Source organism: Phyllobates terribilis, unplaced genomic scaffold, assembly GCF_046119375.1.
Source record: "Phyllobates terribilis strain yellow unplaced genomic scaffold, ASM4611937v1 Scaffold_169__1_contigs__length_4117513, whole genome shotgun sequence".
NCBI classification, from domain to species: domain Eukaryota; kingdom Metazoa; phylum Chordata; class Amphibia; order Anura; family Dendrobatidae; genus Phyllobates; species Phyllobates terribilis.
The window spans coordinates 1,648,861-1,670,960 of record NW_027362929.1 but is presented as its reverse complement, the minus strand read 5'-3'; the positions used below and the strand labels follow the sequence as shown (position 1 = coordinate 1,670,960).

The window sequence follows — 22,100 nt, the reverse complement described above, 5'->3', positions numbered from 1 at the left end:
ATAAACAGACATATTAGGCAAGCATTTTGGAGCTTTCACCTAAATAACTACAGGTGGTGAGATAAGCTGCACAATATAATTGACCTTTCAGTATATTGTTGCACACACACCATCTATTTAGCAAATGCCCTTGTTATCAACAGCAGCCTTTTAAACTCACCTGAGCTAACAGGTATGTGAGCTGGTTACTCTGCTGCGCTTAAAATTTCTTTTTTGGTTTGCTACAATGCCTTTTCTGAAACGTTGTCTCCCTCTGCTGGAACACTAACTTCTTTCATTTAATGCCTGCAGACTATAAAAGAGAAACCAACCCAAAAAGTTTGGTTGATTAGTCTGTGGCATTCTTTTAAACTGTTGCTTATGGCGGTCTCTGTGAGCTTCTCAGTGACATTCAGCCATCCAGGTATCCCGCCTGCAGTAGACGGAATGTGGCAATGGAACGCTGGCTGCGCGTGTCATAATAGGCTCTGAGCCTTTATATACCTGCGCACAGCAGCAGCCACCTTCAGTCTGCTGCTGGACAGCCAGCAGCAGCAGCAGCAGGAGAGGTAATTAATCAGCAACCCTCCTGCTAAGGGTAGACAGCTGCTCGTTCCACCCCCCCCCCCGCCTTAATTGGTTCTCCTCCCTTCCAACGGTGTTGAGGCGGGTGGGAACAGCCGGGGGTTTAGGGTACTGTGCTAAAAGAGGTGGAGTTATGCAGATCTAAAACGCGTGGATTGCAGCAGCAGCAAGTCGAAAAGTGCAGGCATGTGAGGGATCTAGAGGTTGACAGCATGTCTTCTTAACGGGAGTCCAGGTGGCCATCTCCACAAATGGACTTTTCAGAATCCTTGGGTGGCACCGTAGTCGGAAACCAATTCTGGTTATCGCTTCTCGGCCTTTTGGCTAAGATCAAGTGTAGTATCTTTCGAAAAGGCAGTTTTGTCCTTGGGCTGCCCTAGTAAATTGATGCATATTACACACTGGTTTGGTGCACTTGTTAGTACGCCAGGTGGCTCATAGAATTATCTGATGGAAAACATGGCCCTCCAGGATCGAAGTCACTAGGCTGGGTAAGTGTGAGGGCTTTGGAGCAATGTGCCCCAGGAGTAGGCGCCCTGGTGGGAGTCCAAGCTTACTGGGACTGGGAACCCCAGAAAGACTTGGCTTCGTAGCACGCCGCACCTTTGCCAATCATACTTTCTGAGCAACCCCCCCTATTCCTGGCCTCCGGGCTAGGAAGGGGAATTTTTATAAACCCGGTCGGAGGTCCGGTCAGCTTTGGGCTGAGAAACCAACACAGGCTCCAGCTCCACTAGGGTGGCAGCCTAGATGGAAGCTGGGAGCACGAAAACGGCTATTCTCCGGCTTCGGCTAGGGAGAGTATCGGAGATCCCTGACCCTCGCTGTGGCCTTCTGGCTCGGAGGGATGGGGATGGTTTATTGGGGACCCTCTCCTCCGGGAAGGGTCCACATGAATCCTCGCCTCGTGCGCTGTTTTGGTGTGACTTCGGTAACATTTTTCAGTGCCTTGGATGCAGCTTCAATCAAAAAATCTGTTCTTATCAGTTTAATATCTGATACGTCCCCTATCTGGGGACCATATATTAAATGGATTTTTAGAACAGGGAGATGGAAAAAGAGCTTGCTCTGTCCACTCCACGCATTGACCTGGTATTGCAGTATCTCCAGGACCGGTGCACCCCTTCTTTAATGCAGTTTCTAAAATCAGAAAGAATTGAATTCAATGCTTTTTGTTCATTTTGCTTGTTTGTCGGATTTTGGGATGGACTCTTTGGCTTTGCTTTTCTTCTCCTCATTGGATTTTTCATGTTAAAAGTTGCAGAAGCCAGATGACAAGCTCATTTTGGTTCAACTTCAGCAACTGTGCATTGCATTGCCATGTAATGTAATGTAATGCAATGCTATCTATCTCTCCCTCTATACTTCCTTTTGGATAAACAGACATATTAGGCAAGCATTTTGGAGCTTTCACCTAAATAACTACAGGTGGTGAGATAAGCTGCACAATATAATTGACCTTTCAGTATATTGTTGCACACACACCATCTATTTAGCAAATGCCCTTGTTATCAACAGCAGCCTTTTAAACTCACCTGAGCTAACAGGTATGTGAGCTGGTTACTCTGCTGCGCTTAAAATTTCTTTTTTGGTTTGCTACAATGCCTTTTATGAAACGTTGTCTCCCTCTGCTGGAACACTGACTTCTTTCATTTAATGCCTGCAGACTATAAAAGAGAAACCAACCCAAAAAGTTTGGTTGATTAGTCTGTGGCATTCTTTTAAACTGTTGCTTATGGCGGTCTCTGTGAGCTTCTCAGTGACATTCAGCCATCCAGGTATCCCGCCTGCAGTAGACGGAATGTGGCAATGGAACGCTGGCTGCGCGTGTCATAATAGGCTCTGAGCCTTTATATACCTGCGCACAGCAGCAGCCACCTTCAGTCTGCTGCTGGACAGCCAGCAGCAGCAGCAGCAGGAGAGGTAATTAATCAGCAACCCTCCTGCTAAGGGTAGACAGCTGCTCGTTCCACCCCCCCCCCCGCCTTAATTGGTTCTCCTCCCTTCCAACGGTGTTGAGGCGGGTGGGAACAGCCGGGGGTTGAGGGTACTGTGCTAAAAGAGGTGGAGTTATGCGGATCTAAAACGCGTGGATTGCAGCAGCAGCAAGCCGAAAAGTGCAGGCATGTGAGGGATCTAGAGGTTGACAGCATGTCTTCTTAACGGGAGTCCAGGTGGCCATCTCCACAAATGGACTTTTCAGAATCCTTGGGTGGCACCGTAGTCGGAAACCAATTCTGGTTATCGCTTCTCGGCCTTTTGGCTAAGATCAAGTGTAGTATCGCTTCTCGGCCTTTTGGCTAAGATCAAGTGTAGTATCTTTTGAAAAGGCGGTTTTGGATGTTGGCCGCCCTAGTAGATTGATACATTATGCACACTGGGGTTTAGGCGCTTGTTAGTACGCCAGGTGGCTAATATAGTCATCTGGTGGAAAGCATGGCCCCCCAGGATCGACGCCATTGGGCCGGGGAAGATCGAAAGCCCGAATTGTGAAGTGCCCCAGGAGTGGTGACCCTGGGGTGCCTTAACTCACTGGGATTGGGAACCCCACTTGAGTTTATGGCACATTTGCACAAGCACTTCAAATTTTCTTTCTTCGCACACACCCTTATTCCGGGCCTTCTGGCCTTAGGATGGGGAATTTTTCAATTCCCGGTCGAAGGTCCGGGCAGTATTATACTGTGAAACCTTCACTATTTATTTAATTTCTTTGTCACTGTGTGTCCACTTATTCACGTGTGTCACGTCCTACTAGGATTTTGTCGGGATGCGGTTCCCTTACGGGTTCCTCTCTTGGCAGGTCTAGGGGGGGAGTGTGTGGCCATCAGGTTCCGCTCCCCCCTGAACCCCCCTGGCTCTCCTCTTTCGGGAGGAGAGCGTTGTTGGCTCCCCTCTTCCGAGAGGGGAGCACAGTCTTTGGCTCCCAGTGCCTTGCTCGGGTGAGAACTCGGGCAGGTGCTGGGGGTAAGATTGGGTCGCCTCTGGCTTCGGCTGGAGGTGGCTTTTTGTCCCTGTTCCTCGCTGTGGCCTTTTGGCTCGGAGGGACGGGGAATGGTTTGGGGGACCCTTCTCCTTTTGGAGAGGGTTTCAAGAAGACCAGCATCCTAGTGCACTTTTTTTGTGGCACTTGTCACTTTTTTAAGCGCACTCGGGTTTTGTACACGAATTCGGGCTTTCGAAAAAAAGAAAAAAAAAAAAAAAAAAAAAAAAATCTGTTCTTATCAGTTTAATATCTGATACGTCCCCTATCTGGGGACCATATATTAAATGGATTTTTAGAACAGGGAGATGGAAAAAGAGCTTGCTCTGTCCACTCCACGCATTGACCTGGTATTGCAGTATCTCCAGGACCGGTGCACCCCTTCTTTAATGCAGTTTCTAAAATCAGAAAGAATTGAATTCAATGCTTTTTGTTCATTTTGCTTGTTTGTCGGATTTTGGGATGGACTCTTTGGCTTTGCTTTTCTTCTCCTCATTGGATTTTTCATGTTAAAAGTTGCAGAAGCCAGATGACAAGCTCATTTTGGTTCAACTTCAGCAACTGTGCATTGCATTGCCATGTAATGTAATGTAATGCAATGCTATCTATCTAGCTCTCCCTCTATACTTCCTTTTGGATAAACAGACATATTAGGCAAGCATTTTGGAGCTTTCACCTAAATAACTACAGGTGGTGAGATAAGCTGCACAATATAATTGACCTTTCAGTATATTGTTGCACACACACCATCTATTTAGCAAATGCCCTTGTTATCAACAGCAGCCTTTTAAACTCACCTGAGCTAACAGGTATGTGAGCTGGTTACTCTGCTGCGCTTAAAATTTCTTTTTTGGTTTGCTACAATGCCTTTTCTGAAACGTTGTCTCCCTCTGCTGGAACACTGACTTCTTTCATTTAATGCCTGCAGACTATAAAAGAGAAACCAACCCAAAAAGTTTGGTTGATTAGTCTGTGGCATTCTTTTAAACTGTTGCTTATGGCGGTCTCTGTGAGCTTCTCAGTGACATTCAGCCATCCAGGTATCCCGCCTGCAGTAGACGGAATGTGGCAATGGAACGCTGGCTGCGCGTGTCATAATATTCTCTGAGCCTTTATATACCTGCGCACAGCAGCAGCCACCTTCAGTCTGCTGCTGGACAGCCAGCAGCAGCAGCAGCAGGAGAGGTAATTAATCAGCAACCCTCCTGCTAAGGGTAGACAGCTGCTCGTTCCACCCCCCCCCCCGCCTTAATTGGTTCTCCTCCCTTCCAACGGTGTTGAGGCGGGTGGGAACAGCCGGGGGTTGAGGGTACTGTGCTAAAAGAGGTGGAGTTATGCAGATCTAAAACGCGTGGATTGCAGCAGCAGCAAGCCGAAAAGTGCAGGCATGTGAGGGATCTAGAGGTTGACAGCATGTCTTCTTAACGGGAGTCCAGGTGGCCATCTCCACAAATGGACTTTTCAGAATCCTTGGGTGGCACCGTAGTCGGAAACCAATTCTGGTTATCGCTTCTCGGCCTTTTGGCTAAGATCAAGTGTAGTATCTGTTCTTATCAGTTTAATATCTGATACGTCCCCTATCTGGGGACCATATATTAAATGGATTTTTAGAACAGGGAGATGGAAAAAGAGCTTGCTCTGTCCACTCCACGCATTGACCTGGTATTGCAGTATCTCCAGGACCGGTGCACCCCTTCTTTAATGCAGTTTCTAAAATCAGAAAGAATTGAATTCAATGCTTTTTGTTCATTTTGCTTGTTTGTCGGATTTTGGGATGGACTCTTTGGCTTTGCTTTTCTTCTCCTCATTGGATTTTTCATGTTAAAAGTTGCAGAAGCCAGATGACAAGCTCATTTTGGTTCAACTTCAGCAACTGTGCATTGCATTGCCATGTAATGTAATGTAATGCAATGCTATCTATCTAGCTCTCCCTCTATACTTCCTTTTGGATAAACAGACATATTAGGCAAGCATTTTGGAGCTTTCACCTAAATAACTACAGGTGGTGAGATAAGCTGCACAATATAATTGACCTTTCAGTATATTGTTGCACACACACCATCTATTTAGCAAATGCCCTTGTTATCAACAGCAGCCTTTTAAACTCACCTGAGCTAACAGGTATGTGAGCTGGTTACTCTGCTGCGCTTAAAATTTCTTTTTTGGTTTGCTACAATGCCTTTTCTGAAACGTTGTCTCCCTCTGCTGGAACACTAACTTCTTTCATTTAATGCCTGCAGACTATAAAAGAGAAACCAACCCAAAAAGTTTGGTTGATTAGTCTGTGGCATTCTTTTAAACTGTTGCTTATGGCGGTCTCTGTGAGCTTCTCAGTGACATTCAGCCATCCAGGTATCCCGCCTGCAGTAGACGGAATGTGGCAATGGAACGCTGGCTGCGCGTGTCATAATAGGCTCTGAGCCTTTATATACCTGCGCACAGCAGCAGCCACCTTCAGTCTGCTGCTGGACAGCCAGCAGCAGCAGCAGCAGGAGAGGTAATTAATCAGCAACCCTCCTGCTAAGGGTAGACAGCTGCTCGTTCCACCCCCCCCCCCCGCCTTAATTGGTTCTCCTCCCTTCCAACGGTGTTGAGGCGGGTGGGAACAGCCGGGGGTTGAGGGTACTGTGCTAAAAGAGGTGGAGTTATGCAGATCTAAAACGCGTGGATTGCAGCAGCAGCAAGCCGAAAAGTGCAGGCATGTGAGGGATCTAGAGGTTGACGGCATGTCTTCTTAACGGGAGTCCAGGTGGCCATCTCCACAAATGGACTTTTCAGAATCCTTGGGTGGCACCGTAGTCGGAAACCAATTCTGGTTATCGCTTCTCGGCCTTTTGGCTAAGATCAAGTGTAGTATCTGTTCTTATCAGTTTAATATCTGATACGTCCCCTATCTGGGGACCATATATTAAATGGATTTTTAGAACAGGGAGATGGAAAAAGAGCTTGCTCTGTCCACTCCACGCATTGACCTGGTATTGCAGTATCTCCAGGACCGGTGCACCCCTTCTTTAATGCAGTTTCTAAAATCAGAAAGAATTGAATTCAATGCTTTTTGTTCATTTTGCTTGTTTGTTGGATTTTGGGATGGACTCTTTGGCTTTGCTTTTCTTCTCCTCATTGGATTTTTCATGTTAAAAGTTGCAGAAGCCAGATGACAAGCTCATTTTGGTTCAACTTCAGCAACTGTGCATTGCATTGCCATGTAATGCAATGTAATGCAATGCTATCTATCTAGCTCTCCCTCTATACTTCCTTTTGGATAAACAGACATATTAGGCAAGCATTTTGGAGCTTTCACCTAAATAACTACAGGTGGTGAGATAAGCTGCACAATATAATTGACCTTTCAGTATATTGTTGCACACACACCATCTATTTAGCAAATGCCCTTGTTATCAACAGCAGCCTTTTAAACTCACCTGAGCTAACAGCTATGTGAGCTGGTTACTCTGCTGTGCTTAAAATTTCTTTTTTGGTTTGCTACAATGCCTTTTCTGAAACGTTGTCTCCCTCTGCTGGAACACTGACTTCTTTCATTTAATGCCTGCAGACTATAAAAGAGAAACCAACCCAAAAAGTTTGGTTGATTAGTCTGTGGCATTCTTTTAAACTGTTGCTTATGGCGGTCTCTGTGAGCTTCTCAGTGACATTCAGCCATCCAGGTATCCCGCCTGCAGTAGACGGAATGTGGCAATGGAACGCTGGCTGCGCGTGTCATAATAGGCTCTGAGCCTTTATATACCTGCGCACAGCAGCAGCCACCTTCAGTCTGCTGCTGGACAGCCAGCAGCAGCAGCAGCAGGAGAGGTAATTAATCAGCAACCCTCCTGCTAAGGGTAGACAGCTGCTCGTTCCACCCCCCCCCCCCCCCGCCTTAATTGGTTCTCCTCCCTTCCAACGGTGTTGAGGCGGGTGGGAACAGCCGGGGGTTGAGGGTACTGTGCTAAAAGAGGTGGAGTTATGCAGATCTAAAACGCGTGGATTGCAGCAGCAGCAAGCCGAAAAGTGCAGGCATGTGAGGGATCTAGAGGTTGACAGCATGTCTTCTTAACGGGAGTCCAGGTGGCCATCTCCACAAATGGACTTTTCAGAATCCTTGGGTGGCACCGTAGTCGGAAACCAATTCTGGTTATCGCTTCTCGGCCTTTTGGCTAAGATCAAGTGTAGTATCTGTTCTTATCAGTTTAATATCTGATACGTCCCCTATCTGGGGACCATATATTAAATGGATTTTTAGAACAGGGAGATGGAAAAAGAGCTTGCTCTGTCCACTCCACGCATTGACCTGGTATTGCAGTATCTCCAGGACCGGTGCACCCCTTCTTTAATGCAGTTTCTAAAATCAGAAAGAATTGAATTCAATGCTTTTTGTTCATTTTGCTTGTTTGTCGGATTTTGGGATGGACTCTTTGGCTTTGCTTTTCTTCTCCTCATTGGATTTTTCATGTTAAAAGTTGCAGAAGCCAGATGACAAGCTCATTTTGGTTCAACTTCAGCAACTGTGCATTGCATTGCCATGTAATGTAATGTAATGCAATGCTATCTATCTAGCTCTCCCTCTATACTTCCTTTTGGATAAACAGACATATTAGGCAAGCATTTTGGAGCTTTCACCTAAATAACTACAGGTGGTGAGATAAGCTGCACAATATAATTGACCTTTCAGTATATTGTTGCACACACACCATCTATTTAGCAAATGCCCTTGTTATCAACAGCAGCCTTTTAAACTCACCTGAGCTAACAGGTATGTGAGCTGGTTACTCTGCTGCGCTTAAAATTTCTTTTTTGGTTTGCTACAATGCCTTTTCTGAAACGTTGTCTCCCTCTGCTGGAACACTGACTTCTTTCATTTAATGCCTGCAGACTATAAAAGAGAAACCAACCCAAAAAGTTTGGTTGATTAGTCTGTGGCATTCTTTTAAACTGTTGCTTATGGCGGTCTCTGTGAGCTTCTCAGTGACATTCAGCCATCCAGGTATCCCGCCTGCAGTAGACGGAATGTGGCAATGGAACGCTGGCTGCGCGTGTCATAATAGGCTCTGAGCCTTTATATACCTGCGCACAGCAGCAGCCACCTTCAGTCTGCTGCTGGACAGCCAGCAGCAGCAGCAGCAGGAGAGGTAATTAATCAGCAACCCTCCTGCTAAGGGTAGACAGCTGCTCGTTCCACCCCCCCCCCCCCCGCCTTAATTGGTTCTCCTCCCTTCCAACGGTGTTGAGGCGGGTGGGAACAGCCGGGGGTTGAGGGTACTGTGCTAAAAGAGGTGGAGTTATGCAGATCTAAAACGCGTGGATTGCAGCAGCAGCAAGCCGAAAAGTGCAGGCATGTGAGGGATCTAGAGGTTGACAGCATGTCTTCTTAACGGGAGTCCAGGTGGCCATCTCCACAAATGGACTTTTCAGAATCCTTGGGTGGCACCGTAGTCGGAAACCAATTCTGGTTATCGCTTCTCGGCCTTTTGGCTAAGATCAAGTGTAGTATCGCTTCTCGGCCTTTTGGCTAAGATCAAGTGTAGTATCTTTTGAAAAGGCGGTTTTGGATGTTGGCCGCCCTAGTAGATTGATACATTATGCACACTGGGGTTTAGGCGCTTGTTAGTACGCCAGGTGGCTAATATAGTCATCTGGTGGAAAGCATGGCCCCCCAGGATCGACGCCATTGGGCCGGGGAAGATCGAAAGCCCGAAGTGTGAAGTGCCCCAGGAGTGGTGACCCTGGGGTGCCTTAACTCACTGGGATTGGGAACCCCACTTGAGTTTATGGCACATTTGCACAAGCACTTCAAATTTTCTTTCTTCGCACACACCCTTATTCCGGGCCTTCTGGCCTTAGGATGGGGAATTTTTCAATTCCCGGTCGAAGGTACGGGCAGTATTATACTGTGAAACCTTCACTATTTATTTAATTTCTTTGTCACTGTGTGTCCACTTATTCACGTGTGTCACGTCCTACTAGGATTTTGTCGGGATGCGGTTCCCTTACGGGTTCCTCTCTTGGCAGGTCTAGGGGGGGAGTGTGTGGCCATCAGGTTCCGCTCCCCCCTGAACCCCCCTGGCTCTCCTCTTTCGGGAGGAGAGCGTTGTTGGCTCCCCTCTTCCGGGAGGGGAGCACAGTCTTTGGCTCCCAGTGCCTTGCTCGGGTGAGAACTCGGGCAGGTGCTGGGGGTAAGATTGGGTCGCCTCTGGCTTCGGCTGGAGGTGGCTTTTTGTCCCTGTTCCTCGCTGTGGCCTTTTGGCTCGGAGGGACGGGGAATGGTTTGGGGGACCCTTCTCCTTTTGGAGAGGGTTTCAAGAAGACCAGCATCCTAGTGCACTTTTTTTGTGGCACTTGTCACTTTTTTAAGCGCACTCGGGTTTTGTACACGAATTCGGGCTTTCGAAAAAAAGAAAAAAAAAAAAAAAAAAAAAAAAAATCTGTTCTTATCAGTTTAATATCTGATACGTCCCCTATCTGGGGACCATATATTAAATGGATTTTTAGAACAGGGAGATGGAAAAAGAGCTTGCTCTGTCCACTCCACGCATTGACCTGGTATTGCAGTATCTCCAGGACCGGTGCACCCCTTCTTTAATGCAGTTTCTAAAATCAGAAAGAATTGAATTCAATGCTTTTTGTTCATTTTGCTTGTTTGTCGGATTTTGGGATGGACTCTTTGGCTTTGCTTTTCTTCTCCTCATTGGATTTTTCATGTTAAAAGTTGCAGAAGCCAGATGACAAGCTCATTTTGGTTCAATTTCAGCAACTGTGCATTGCATTGCCATGTAATGTAATGTAATGCAATGCTATCTATCTAGCTCTCCCTCTATACTTCCTTTTGGATAAACAGACATATTAGGCAAGCATTTTGGAGCTTTCACCTAAATAACTACAGGTGGTGAGATAAGCTGCACAATATAATTGACCTTTCAGTATATTGTTGCACACACACCATCTATTTAGCAAATGCCCTTGTTATCAACAGCAGCCTTTTAAACTCACCTGAGCTAACAGGTATGTGAGCTGGTTACTCTGCTGCGCTTAAAATTTCTTTTTTGGTTTGCTACAATGCCTTTTCTGAAACGTTGTCTCCCTCTGCTGGAACACTGACTTCTTTCATTTAATGCCTGCAGACTATAAAAGAGAAACCAACCCAAAAAGTTTGGTTGATTAGTATGTGGCATTCTTTTAAACTGTTGCTTATGGCGGTCTCTGTGAGCTTCTCAGTGACATTCAGCCATCCAGGTATCCCGCCTGCTGTAGACGGAATGTGGCAATGGAACGCTGGCTGCGCGTGTCATAATAGGCTCTGAGCCTTTATATACCTGCGCACAGCAGCAGCCACCTTCAGTCTGCTGCTGGACAGCCAGCAGCAGCAGCAGCAGGAGAGGTAATTAATCAGCAACCCTCCTGCTAAGGGTAGACAGCTGCTCGTTCCACCCCCCCCCCGCCTTAATTGGTTCTCCTCCCTTCCAACGGTGTTGAGGCGGGTGGGAACAGCCGGGGGTTGAGGGTACTGTGCTAAAAGAGGTGGAGTTATGCAGATCTAAAACGCTTGGATTGCAGCAGCAGCAAGCCGAAAAGTGCAGGCATGTGAGGGATCTAGAGGTTGACAGCATGTCTTCTTAACGGGAGTCCAGGTGGCCATCTCCACAAATGGACTTTTCAGAATCCTTGGGTGGCACCGTAGTCGGAAACCAATTCTGGTTATCGCTTCTCGGCCTTTTGGCTAAGATCAAGTGTAGTATCTTTCGAAAAGGCGGTTTTGGATGTTGGCCGCCCTAGTAGATTGATACATTATGCACACTGGGGTTTAGGCGCTTGTTAGCACGCCAGGTGGCTAATATAGTCATCTGGTGGAAAGCATGGCCCCCCAGGATCGACGCCATTGGGCCGGGGAAGATCGAAAGCCCGAAGTGTGAAGTGCCCCAGGAGTGGTGACCCTGGGGTGCCTTAACTCACTGGGATTGGGAACCCCACTTGAGTTTATGGCACATTTGCACAAGCACTTCAAATTTTCTTTCTTCGCACACACCCTTATTCCGGGCCTTCTGGCCTTAGGATGGGGAATTTTTCAATTCCCAGTCGAAGGTCCGGGCAGTATTATACTGTGAAACCTTCACTATTTATTTAATTTCTTTGTCACTGTGTGTCCACTTATTCACGTGTGTCACGTCCTACTAGGATTTTGTCGGGATGCGGTTCCCTTACGGGTTCCTCTCTTGGCAGGTCTAGGGGGGGAGTGTGTGGCCATCAGGTTCCGCTCCCCCCTGAACCCCCCTGGCTCTCCTCTTTCGGGAGGAGAGCGTTGTTGGCTCCCCTCTTCCGGGAGGGGAGCACAGTCTTTGGCTCCCAGTGCCTTGCTCGGGTGAGAACTCGGGCAGGTGCTGGGGGTAAGATTGCTTCGCCTCTGGCTTCGGCTGGAGGTGGCTTTTTGTCCCTGTTCCTCGCTGTGGCCTTTTGTCTCGGAGGGACGGGGAATGGTTTGGGGGACCCTTCTCCTTTTGGAGAGGGTTTCAAGAAGACCAGCATCCTAGTGCACTTTTTTTGTGGCACTTGTCACTTTTTTAAGCGCACTCGGGTTTTGTATACGAATTCGGGCTTTCGATAAAAAAAAAAAAAATCTGTTCTTATCAGTTTAATATCTGATACGTCCCCTATCTGGGGACCATATATTAAATGGATTTTTAGAACAGGGAGATGGAAAAAGAGCTTGCTCTGTCCACTCCACGCATTGACCTGGTATTGCAGTATCTCCAGGACCGGTGCACCCCTTCTTTAATGCAGTTTCTAAAATCAGAAAGAATTGAATTCAATGCTTTTTGTTCATTTTGCTTGTTTGTCGGATTTTGGGATGGACTCTTTGGCTTTGCTTTTCTTCTCCTCATTGGATTTTTCATGTTAAAAGTTGCAGAAGCCAGATGACAAGCTCATTTTGGTTCAACTTCAGCAACTGTGCATTGCATTGCCATGTAATGTAATGTAATGCAATGCTATCTATCTAGCTCTCCCTCTATACTTCCTTTTGGATAAACAGACATATTAGGCAAGCATTTTGGAGCTTTCACCTAAATAACTACAGGTGGTGAGATAAGCTGCACAATATAATTGACCTTTCAGTATATTGTTGCACACACACCATCTATTTAGCAAATGCCCTTGTTATCAACAGCAGCCTTTTAAACTCACCTGAGCTAACAGGTATGTGAGCTGGTTACTCTGCTGCGCTTAAAATTTCTTTTTTGGTTTGCTACAATGCCTTTTCTGAAACGTTGTCTCCCTCTGCTGGAACACTGACTTCTTTCATTTAATGCCTGCAGACTATAAAAGAGAAACCAACCCAAAAAGTTTGGTTGATTAGTCTGTGGCATTCTTTTAAACTGTTGCTTATGGCGGTCTCTGTGAGCTTCTCAGTGACATTCAGCCATCCAGGTATCCCGCCTGCAGTAGACGGAATGTGGCAATGGAACGCTGGCTGCGCGTGTCATAATAGGCTCTGAGCCTTTATATACCTGCGCACAGCAGCAGCCACCTTCAGTCTGCTGCTGGACAGCCAGCAGCAGCAGCAGCAGGAGAGGTAATTAATCAGCAACCCTCCTGCTAAGGGTAGACAGCTGCTCGTTCCACCCCCCCCCCGCCTTAATTGGTTCTCCTCCCTTCCAACGGTGTTGAGGCGGGTGGGAACAGCCGGGGGTTGAGGGTACTGTGCTAAAAGAGGTGGAGTTATGCAGATCTAAAACGCGTGGATTGCAGCAGCAGCAAGCCGAAAAGTGCAGGCATGTGAGGGATCTAGAGGTTGACAGCATGTCTTCTTAACGGGAGTCCAGGTGGCCATCTCCACAAATGGACTTTTCAGAATCCTTGGGTGGCACCGTAGTCGGAAACCAATTCTGGTTATCGCTTCTCGGCCTTTTGGCTGAGACCAAGTGCTTCACAGCAGGAGGTTTCAGTTGAAGGGCACTCAGGTACCCCTCTCCTTGGCCTGGCAGGATCGTCCACTTCGGTGGGCTTCACCTGCCTGCTGCTATTAGCGAGAGGGATTAGTCCTAGGGTAACGGGCAGCGATCCCCCAGCCTTCAGGTGCTTTATCTCAAAGCTCTGAAGGCGCAGATTGCAGGCGGTTGCAATTTGCATTTTGTTGCGCCATACCATGGAGGTTGACCCCAACCTCGTGCCTCTATATGCGAGGCTTAAGAACACCATAAGGGTCCGATTTACGGCTGGTGGTTCCGATATGCGGAATCTGGGATATGTAGTCCAGGACGTGCTTGAGAAACTGCTCCACGTCAGAACCAACGAAATCCTTTCTATCCAGGATTATCCTCGACGTGGAGATTATGATGTAACCTTTACTGGCGAAGGTATTTTCAAAGATGTTTTGTCCAGAGTTAAGTCGGTAGAAAATAGCCCTGGTCTAAAAGGGATTCAGATCATCGAGCACGTCCTGGATGAGGTAAAGATGGTGGTTGTGAAAATCTTCTCACCCTTCATAACAGCACCAGAGGTTATTTCCTTTTTGTCAGTTTATTTTAAAAGTGTGAAATTGATTGGGAAAGTGTTGAATGAGTTTAACATCTGGACCTCAAAATGGAAGTTTTTAGTAAAATGTGAAAGAGACCCTAAATTCCCTGGAGGTGTGAGACTTCCTCCAGCTCGATTTAAAATAGGGCAAACTAATGGGGATTTTTTTTTCTCAGGAATGCCACTTTTCTGTAGGTATTGTGGTCTCTATGGGCACTCTAAGGATAGTTGTGGTGCCACTTGTAGAAATTGTGCCAGTACTGAACATGACACAAAGGAGTGCCCAAATGAAAAAAAATGCTCTTTTTGTCGGACACCTGGTCATTTCTATTTTTCTTGCCCTCACAGGTTCAGAGAGGATGAACAAAAACAAAAGGAGAAGTCCAAGACATCCGGGAATGGACGGGCCAATCAGACCACCCCTCAGGAGGAGGAACAACAACCTGGAGCCTCGGGAGGTGATAAGGGCGCTTCGACTAGTAACAATCCCTCCGAGTCAATGACAGGTAACTCACAGGAGCCCAGGAGCTGGCTGAAAGACCATAAGGAGGCTAAAAGGAAGGCTGAGAAAGATCATAAAGGGGCGGTCGGTAAGGCCAAAAAAGAGCGCCAAAAGGCTGACACCGAGCCCAAAATTCCCACTGGGTCTCACGAGAGCGAGGGCGGTGCGTGGCATTTGGTGAGGTCTCATAATAAGAAAAAGAATGGTTCCGTGGAGGTGGCTAATAGGGAGGAGATGGATACATCCCCTCACGGGGGTGTAGACTCTGGAATCCCGAGGTCCCGGGGCTCTGCTGCCCCAGGTGGGGCCCCGAACCTGGCTGCCTCCGGGGACTCTGAGGCTCCGCCATGTGCGCAGCCTGCCCCTGTGTTACGACCCTCTGCGGGTCTGCAGGGGAGTGCGGAGCCTCTCGGAGACCCACCTGACGAGGACCTAAATGGTCAGCCTATGGAGACCCAGTGTAACCTTTCTCTCAATATCCTTCCGAGCTACACCCCAGTAGCGTCGGGTCTTAATTTAAGTGAATGTTCCTTCTCCGATGATGAAGACTCTTTGATAACGGTGGATTCAGAAGAGGGCGTTGGTGAAAGTCCAAGTGGTCTGATCCGTCCATCGGATAGGTAAAGTCCAGTTTTTGTTTCTTCCTAACCATTTGTTATGATGGCTGACATTAGTGGTGTTTCCCTCAATGTGAGAGGCATAGGATCCAAGACCAGAAGAGCTACTGTTTTACATTTTTTAACCTGTTTTACAGCTTCTGTTTTCTTTTTACAAGAATGTCATATCCCTCATAAGATTTCTTACAAAAAATATAAGGAAGAGTGGAAACATGGTCCATCGGTCTGGTCTGGATCAAATGCAACCGGATCAGCCGGGGTAGCTATACTTTTTAAGGGAAATGTGTCTATTGATTTTATCCAAGATATTTTACCGGGTCGTATTCTTTTAGTTAAGGCTTTTATTGATGGGACAAGATGGCAGTTTTTAAATTTTTATGGGTCACCTGATAAAAATGAAAGGGCTGATATGCTGGAAATTTTACCTTTATTTATTAACATTTCTGAACCTTTTATCCTGGCAGGTGATTTTAATTGTATTTTAAAAGGCGAAAGCCGACGCTCCGGTTCCGTGAGTAGAAATTATGACAAAACGTCTGGAATGTTAAGCAATATTATAAATGATTGTAAATTAACTGATGTGTATAAAGAATGTAACAAGGATAGCCCTATAGACGCTGGTTTCACCTGGAGCAATTCTACATGTAGCTCCAGGATAGATTTTGTTTTAGGTTCAGAAAAAATACTGCCAGTGAAATGTGAAGTTTTAACTAATATTCTCTCAGATCACAAGGTTTTATCTTTTAGAGTGAGGATTAATGGAAAGAAGAAATGTGGTAAGAAATCTTGGAAATTGAATGTGTCCCTTTTAAAAGATCCACAAATTTTATCGGATTTTATTGAGTTTTATGTAAACTGTAGAAAAAGGAAAAACCCCAATATTTCTTTTAGCTCCTGGTGGGATAGAATGAAAATAAACATTAAAGATTTCTTTATAAAGAAAAGCATACAAAAAGCTAAAGAAAAGTTTGAGATCTATAATTTTCTTAATATCAGGTTACAGACATTGTACAAATTCAAAGACAATGGTCTGGATGTAGGTAATGATATATTGAGTCTTAAAGGAGAAATTTCAAAGTGGTTGGAACAAAAAGGAAAAGAACTGATTTTTCGTTCAAAGGTAAAACACGTAGAAGAGGATGAGACTTGTTCCAGGTATTTTTTTAAGAAAAACAAACAGGCGAAAACAATAATTGATAACATAGATGGAGATAATAATATCAACGTTATATTGGATAAGGTAAATGTCTATTTTAATGATCTTTTTAATGTAAAAACTGTAGACCATGATTTAATACACACTTTCCTGGGGGAGATCAAGTCCACCCTAGATGCTGATGCCCAAAGTTTTTTATCCCAACCTCTATGTGAGGAAGAGATTTTAGAAACCATGAAGAGTTTTAAAAATGGTAAAGTGCCCGGCCCTGATGGTATCCCCATAGAGTTTTATATAAGTTTTTATGATATTTTAAAAGATGATTTGTTTAATTTGTTTTCCGAAGTTTTTAATAATAAGGTTTTACTCAACTCATGGAAGAAAGGTGAGGTATCACTACTATACAAAAAAGGTGACAAAACGGATCTTAAAAACTGGAGGCCGATAACTCTTTTAAATAGTGATTACAAAATTATGGCTAAGATCTGTGCAAATCGGTTGAAAAAGGTGATACATAAAGTAATTCATGCAAATCAGGTATGCGGGGTACCTGGGCGTAGTATCTGGGACAATTTAAACCTGGTGAAAGATTGTATTGAAGATGTAAAAACCAGAAAGACAAAGATGTCAATCCTAGCGGTGGATTTTGAGAAAGCTTTTGACCGCGTGTCTCATTTTTATCTTTTTAAAGTTTTAGAAAAAATGGGCATTCCGGGTGGGTTTTTATTGTCTCTTAAAGCTTTTTATAATGATTGTACGAGTAAGATTTTAGTTAATGGTTTTAAAACAAAAGAGGTAGTTTTAAAATCAGGGGTGAAGCAGGGTTGCCCTTTGTCCCCCCTGCTTTTTATATGTGCTATAGAACCCCTTTTATGTACAATACGCCGGGATAAGCAAATATGTGGAGTACCCTTACCCGGAGGGAACGGTCTACAAGTTAAAGTTGTAAGCTATATGGATGATGTAGCAGTGTTTGGATGTGATGTACCTTCAATACAAAAAACGATAAGCCAAATTCAGTCTTTTTGTACAGTTTCCGGTTTTAAAATTAATCTTACTAAATGTAATATTTTAAATGTCGGGGGGATGAGTCTACATGATGTACCAATTGTAGTTACAGATTCCATTACTATTTTAGGTGTTTCTTTTAATGAATCTAATAATGGTTTTAATAGCTGGGATGCGGCAGCACAGAAAATTAATCAGAAAATCTGCATGTGGAATATGAGAAAGCTGTCAATGGAAGGTAAAGTTCTGATTGTAAAAATGGTGATATTACCTATCCTGTTATATCTTAGTTTGGTGTTCCCCCCTCCTACAAATTTGTTGAAACGAATTACAAAAGTATGTTTTACCTTTTTTTGGGGCTCAAAAATGGAGAAACTCAAAAGAGAAATTGTGACAAAGCCAAAGGTTAAAGGTGGGAAAGATTTCCCTGTTTTAGATAAGTTTCTTTTAATACATTTTTTCTGTTTCTGTTTTAAAACCCTTTTTAAAGATAATTACCTTTCCTATTTTATGCGTTTTAACACTGGTTTTCTCATGAGAAGGTTTGGTTGGTTTGAAACGGTTTTATCCTTTCCTTATGCTTTTAACCTACCTGCACATTATGAGATTTTAAAGAAAATTATTCTTGATTTTAATTTGAATAAGAAACAGACAGGGGATCTATGTAACAGCAAGACACTACTCAAACAAATTAGTACTGATGTGACGTTGTGTGATATTGAACGTTATGATGATGACAAAACTGTACACATATGGAAAATGATTAACGCCCCTTATCTTTTTAATGTACAGAAAGACATGTCTTGGAGCTGCGCACACCACTGTCTTCCTTGCCGGGCATTCCAGTACAGAAGAGGTTTTGTGAGGTCTGCCATCTGCCCAAGAGAAGGTTGTCAAGAAGAAGAGACAGTGAAGCATCTTTTATGGACTTGTGCTTTTGCTAAAGAGTTCTGGAGAAGATTAATCCCCCTGCTGGAGAAAATTGTGGACCTCAAGGACTTTAATTTTGCATCAGTGTTATATGGTCTTCTGGAATGCCCAACAATGGACCAAAAAATAATGGCGTGGAAGACAATGAATTGTGCCAAGATAGCGCTCTGGAATGCTAGAAATATTGCTGTTTTTAAACATGAAATGTTACCAGTAGATGATGTTTTAGCCTTTTGTAAAAGTGAAATGTACATATACTATTTATTGGACAGGAAAAAGAATGTAACGTTGGCAGGCAAATGGCTTTTTAACCTATGGAATATTTGAAGTCTTGTAAAATTTGCTGTGATGGAATTTTTATTTTTCTTTGAAGTCCCGAAAGTGTAATGTGGATGTAATGGTTTTATTTCTGTAATTTGTTAAATTTTAAATAAACGGTTTTTATCCCCATGTGGGGGATAGCCAAATTAAAAAAAAAATCTGTTCTTATCAGTTTAATATCTGATACGTCCCCTATCTGGGGACCATATATTAAATGGATTTTTAGAACAGGGAGATGGAAAAAGAGCTTGCTCTGTCCACTCCACGCATTGACCTGGTATTGCAGTATCTCCAGGACCGGTGCACCCCTTCTTTAATGCAGTTTCTAAAATCAGAAAGAATTGAATTCAATGCTTTTTGTTCATTTTGCTTGTTTGTCGGATTTTGGGATGGACTCTTTGGCTTTGCTTTTCTTCTCCTCATTGGATTTTTCATGTTAAAAGTTGCAGAAGCCAGATGACAAGCTCATTTTGGTTCAACTTCAGCAACTGTGCATTGCATTGCCATGTAATGTAATGTAATGCAATGCTATCTATCTAGCTCTCCCTCTATACTTCCTTTTGGATAAACAGACATATTAGGCAAGCATTTTGGAGCTTTCACCTAAATAACTACAGGTGGTGAGATAAGCTGCACAATATAATTGACCTTTCAGTATATTGTTGCACACACACCATCTATTTAGCAAATGCCCTTGTTATCAACAGCAGCCTTTTAAACTCACCTGAGCTAACAGGTATGTGAGCTGGTTACTCTGCTGCGCTTAAAATTTCTTTTTTGGTTTGCTACAATGCCTTTTCTGAAACGTTGTCTCCCTCTGCTGGAACACTGACTTCTTTCATTTAATGCCTGCAGACTATAAAAGAGAAACCAACCCAAAAAGTTTGGTTGATTAGTCTGTGGCATTCTTTTAAACTGTTGCTTATGGCGGTCTCTGTGAGCTTCTCAGTGACATTTAGCCATCCAGGTATCCCGCCTGCAGTAGACGGAATGTGGCAATGGAACGCTGGCTGCGCGTGTCATAATAGGCTCTGAGCCTTTATATACCTGTGCACAGCAGCAGCCACCTTCAGTCTGCTGCTGGACAGCCAGCAGCAGCAGCAGCAGGAGAGGTAATTAATCAGCAACCCTCCTGCTAAGGGTAGACAGCTGCTCGTTCCACCCCCCTCCCCCCGCCTTAATTGGTTCTCCTCCCTTCCAACGGTGTTGAGGCGGGTGGGAACAGCCGGGGGTTGAGGGTACTGTGCTAAAAGAGGTGGAGTTATGCAGATCTAAAACGCGTGGATTGCAGCAGCAGCAAGCCGAAAAGTGCAGGCATGTGAGGGATCTAGAGGTTGACAGCATGTCTTCTTAACGGGAGTCCAGGTGGCCATCTCCACAAATGGACTTTTCAGAATCCTTGGGTGGCACCGTAGTCGGAAACCAATTCTGGTTATCGCTTCTCGGCCTTTTGGCTAAGATCAAGTGTAGTAACTGTTCTTATCAGTTTAATATCTGATACGTCCCCTATCTGGGGACCATATATTAAATGGATTTTTAGAACAGGGAGATGGAAAAAGAGCTTGCTCTGTCCACTCCACGCATTGACCTGGTATTGCAGTATCTCCAGGACCGGTGCACCCCTTCTTTAATGCAGTTTCTAAAATCAGAAAGAATTGAATTCAATGCTTTTTGTTCATTTTGCTTGTTTGTCGGATTTTGGGATGGACTCTTTGGCTTTGCTTTTCTTCTCCTCATTGGATTTTTCATGTTAAAAGTTGCAGAAGCCAGATGACAAGCTCATTTTGGTTCAACTTCAGCAACTGTGCATTGCATTGCCATGTAATGTAATGTAATGCAATGCTATCTATCCAGCTCTCCCTCTATACTTCCTTTTGGATAAACAGACATATTAGGCAAGCATTTTGGAGCTTTCACCTAAATAACTACAGGTGGTGAGATAAGCTGCACAATATAATTGACCTTTCAGTATATTGTTGCACACACACCATCTATTTAGCAAATGCTCTTGTTATCAACAGCAGCCTTTTAAACTCACCTGAGCTAACAGGTATGTGAGCTGGTTACTCTGCTGCGCTTAAAATTTCTTTTTTGGTTTGCTACAATGCCTTTTCTGAAACGTTGTCTCCCTCTGCTGGAACACTGACTTCTTTCATTTAATGCCTGCAGACTATAAAAGAGAAACCAACCCAAAAAGTTTGGTTGATTAGTCTGTGGCATTCTTTTAAACTGTTGCTTATGGCGGTCTCTGTGAGCTTCTCAGTGACATTCAGCCATCCAGGTATCCCGCCTGCAGTAGACGGAATGTGGCAATGGAACGCTGGCTGCGCGTGTCATAATAGGCTCTGAGCCTTTATATACCTGCGCACAGCAGCAGCCACCTTCAGTCTGCTGCTGGACAGCCAGCAGCAGCAGCAGCAGGAGAGGTAATTAATCAGCAACCCTCCTGCTAAGGGTAGACAGCTGCTCGTTCCACCCCCCCCCCGCCTTAATTGGTTCTCCTCCCTTCCAACGGTGTTGAGGCGGGTGGGAACAGCCGGGGGTTGAGGGTACTGTGCTAAAAGAGGTGGAGTTATGCAGATCTAAAACGCGTGGATTGCAGCAGCAGCAAGCCGAAAAGTGCAGGCATGTGAGGGATCTAGAGGTTGACAGCATGTGTTCTTAACGGGAGTCCAGGTGGCCATCTCCACAAATGGACTTTTCAGAATCCTTGGGTGGCACCGTAGTCGGAAACCAATTCTGGTTATCGCTTCTCGGCCTTTTGGCTAAGATCAAGTGTAGTATCTGTTCTTATCAGTTTAATATCTGATACGTCCCCTATCTGGGGACCATATATTAAATGGATTTTTAGAACAGGGAGATGGAAAAAGAGCTTGCTCTGTCCACTCCACGCATTGACCTGGTATTGCAGTATCTCCAGGACCGGTGCACCCCTTCTTTAATGCAGTTTCTAAAATCAGAAAGAATTGAATTCAATGCTTTTTGTTCATTTTGCTTGTTTGTCGGATTTTGGGATGGACTCTTTGGCTTTGCTTTTCTTCTCCTCATTGGATTTTTCATGTTAAAAGTTGCAGAAGCCAGATGACAAGCTCATTTTGGTTCAACTTCAGCAACTGTGCATTGCATTGCCATGTAATGTAATGTAATGCAATGCTATCTATCTAGCTCTCCCTCTATACTTCCTTTTGGATAAACAGACATATTAGGCAAGCATTTTGGAGCTTTCACCTAAATAACTACAGGTGGTGAGATAAGCTGCACAATATAATTGACCTTTCAGTATATTGTTGCACACACACCATCTATTTAGCAAATGCCCTTGTTATCAACAGCAGCCTTTTAAACTCACCTGAGCTAACAGGTATGTGAGCTGGTTACTCTGCTGCGCTTAAAATTTCTTTTTTGGTTTGCTACAATGCCTTTTCTGAAACGTTGTCTCCCTCTGCTGGAACACTGACTTCTTTCATTTAATGCCTGCAGACTATAAAAGAGAAACCAACCCAAAAAGTTTGGTTGATT

General features: G+C 44.7%; 10 non-coding genes and 4 pseudogenes across 10 annotated transcripts; all 14 read left to right on the top strand.

Moving 5' to 3' along the window:
* Positions 1 to 868: 868 nt before the first annotated feature.
* Positions 869 to 984, top strand: LOC141210790 (U2 spliceosomal RNA; annotated as a pseudogene).
* Positions 985 to 1,508: 524 nt separating this feature from the next.
* LOC141210510 (U2 spliceosomal RNA) lies at positions 1,509 to 1,690 on the top strand. The gene has a single exon (XR_012280676.1). It is a non-coding gene; the product is annotated as a U2 spliceosomal RNA (small nuclear RNA).
* A 1,117-nt stretch (positions 1,691 to 2,807) lies between these two features.
* On the top strand, positions 2,808 to 2,888 carry LOC141210798 (U2 spliceosomal RNA; annotated as a pseudogene).
* An 842-nt stretch (positions 2,889 to 3,730) lies between these two features.
* Positions 3,731 to 3,928, top strand: LOC141210698 (U2 spliceosomal RNA). Its single transcript, XR_012280821.1, has one exon. It is a non-coding gene; the product is annotated as a U2 spliceosomal RNA (small nuclear RNA).
* A 1,121-nt stretch (positions 3,929 to 5,049) lies between these two features.
* Positions 5,050 to 5,240, top strand: LOC141208588 (U2 spliceosomal RNA). Its single transcript, XR_012278811.1, has one exon. It is a non-coding gene; the product is annotated as a U2 spliceosomal RNA (small nuclear RNA).
* Positions 5,241 to 6,362: 1,122 nt separating this feature from the next.
* On the top strand, positions 6,363 to 6,553 carry LOC141208587 (U2 spliceosomal RNA). Its single transcript, XR_012278810.1, has one exon. It is a non-coding gene; the product is annotated as a U2 spliceosomal RNA (small nuclear RNA).
* A 1,125-nt stretch (positions 6,554 to 7,678) lies between these two features.
* LOC141208586 (U2 spliceosomal RNA) lies at positions 7,679 to 7,869 on the top strand. The gene has a single exon (XR_012278809.1). It is a non-coding gene; the product is annotated as a U2 spliceosomal RNA (small nuclear RNA).
* A 1,124-nt stretch (positions 7,870 to 8,993) lies between these two features.
* Positions 8,994 to 9,074, top strand: LOC141210797 (U2 spliceosomal RNA; annotated as a pseudogene).
* Positions 9,075 to 9,916: 842 nt separating this feature from the next.
* On the top strand, positions 9,917 to 10,115 carry LOC141210700 (U2 spliceosomal RNA). Its single transcript, XR_012280823.1, has one exon. It is a non-coding gene; the product is annotated as a U2 spliceosomal RNA (small nuclear RNA).
* A 1,120-nt stretch (positions 10,116 to 11,235) lies between these two features.
* LOC141210805 (U2 spliceosomal RNA) lies at positions 11,236 to 11,415 on the top strand (annotated as a pseudogene).
* A 701-nt stretch (positions 11,416 to 12,116) lies between these two features.
* On the top strand, positions 12,117 to 12,302 carry LOC141210648 (U2 spliceosomal RNA). Its single transcript, XR_012280791.1, has one exon. It is a non-coding gene; the product is annotated as a U2 spliceosomal RNA (small nuclear RNA).
* A 6,392-nt stretch (positions 12,303 to 18,694) lies between these two features.
* LOC141210588 (U2 spliceosomal RNA) lies at positions 18,695 to 18,892 on the top strand. Its single transcript, XR_012280743.1, has one exon. It is a non-coding gene; the product is annotated as a U2 spliceosomal RNA (small nuclear RNA).
* Positions 18,893 to 20,015: 1,123 nt separating this feature from the next.
* LOC141210074 (U2 spliceosomal RNA) lies at positions 20,016 to 20,206 on the top strand. Its single transcript, XR_012280254.1, has one exon. It is a non-coding gene; the product is annotated as a U2 spliceosomal RNA (small nuclear RNA).
* Positions 20,207 to 21,326: 1,120 nt separating this feature from the next.
* Positions 21,327 to 21,517, top strand: LOC141208585 (U2 spliceosomal RNA). The gene has a single exon (XR_012278808.1). It is a non-coding gene; the product is annotated as a U2 spliceosomal RNA (small nuclear RNA).
* The last annotated feature ends 583 nt before the right edge of the window (positions 21,518 to 22,100 follow it).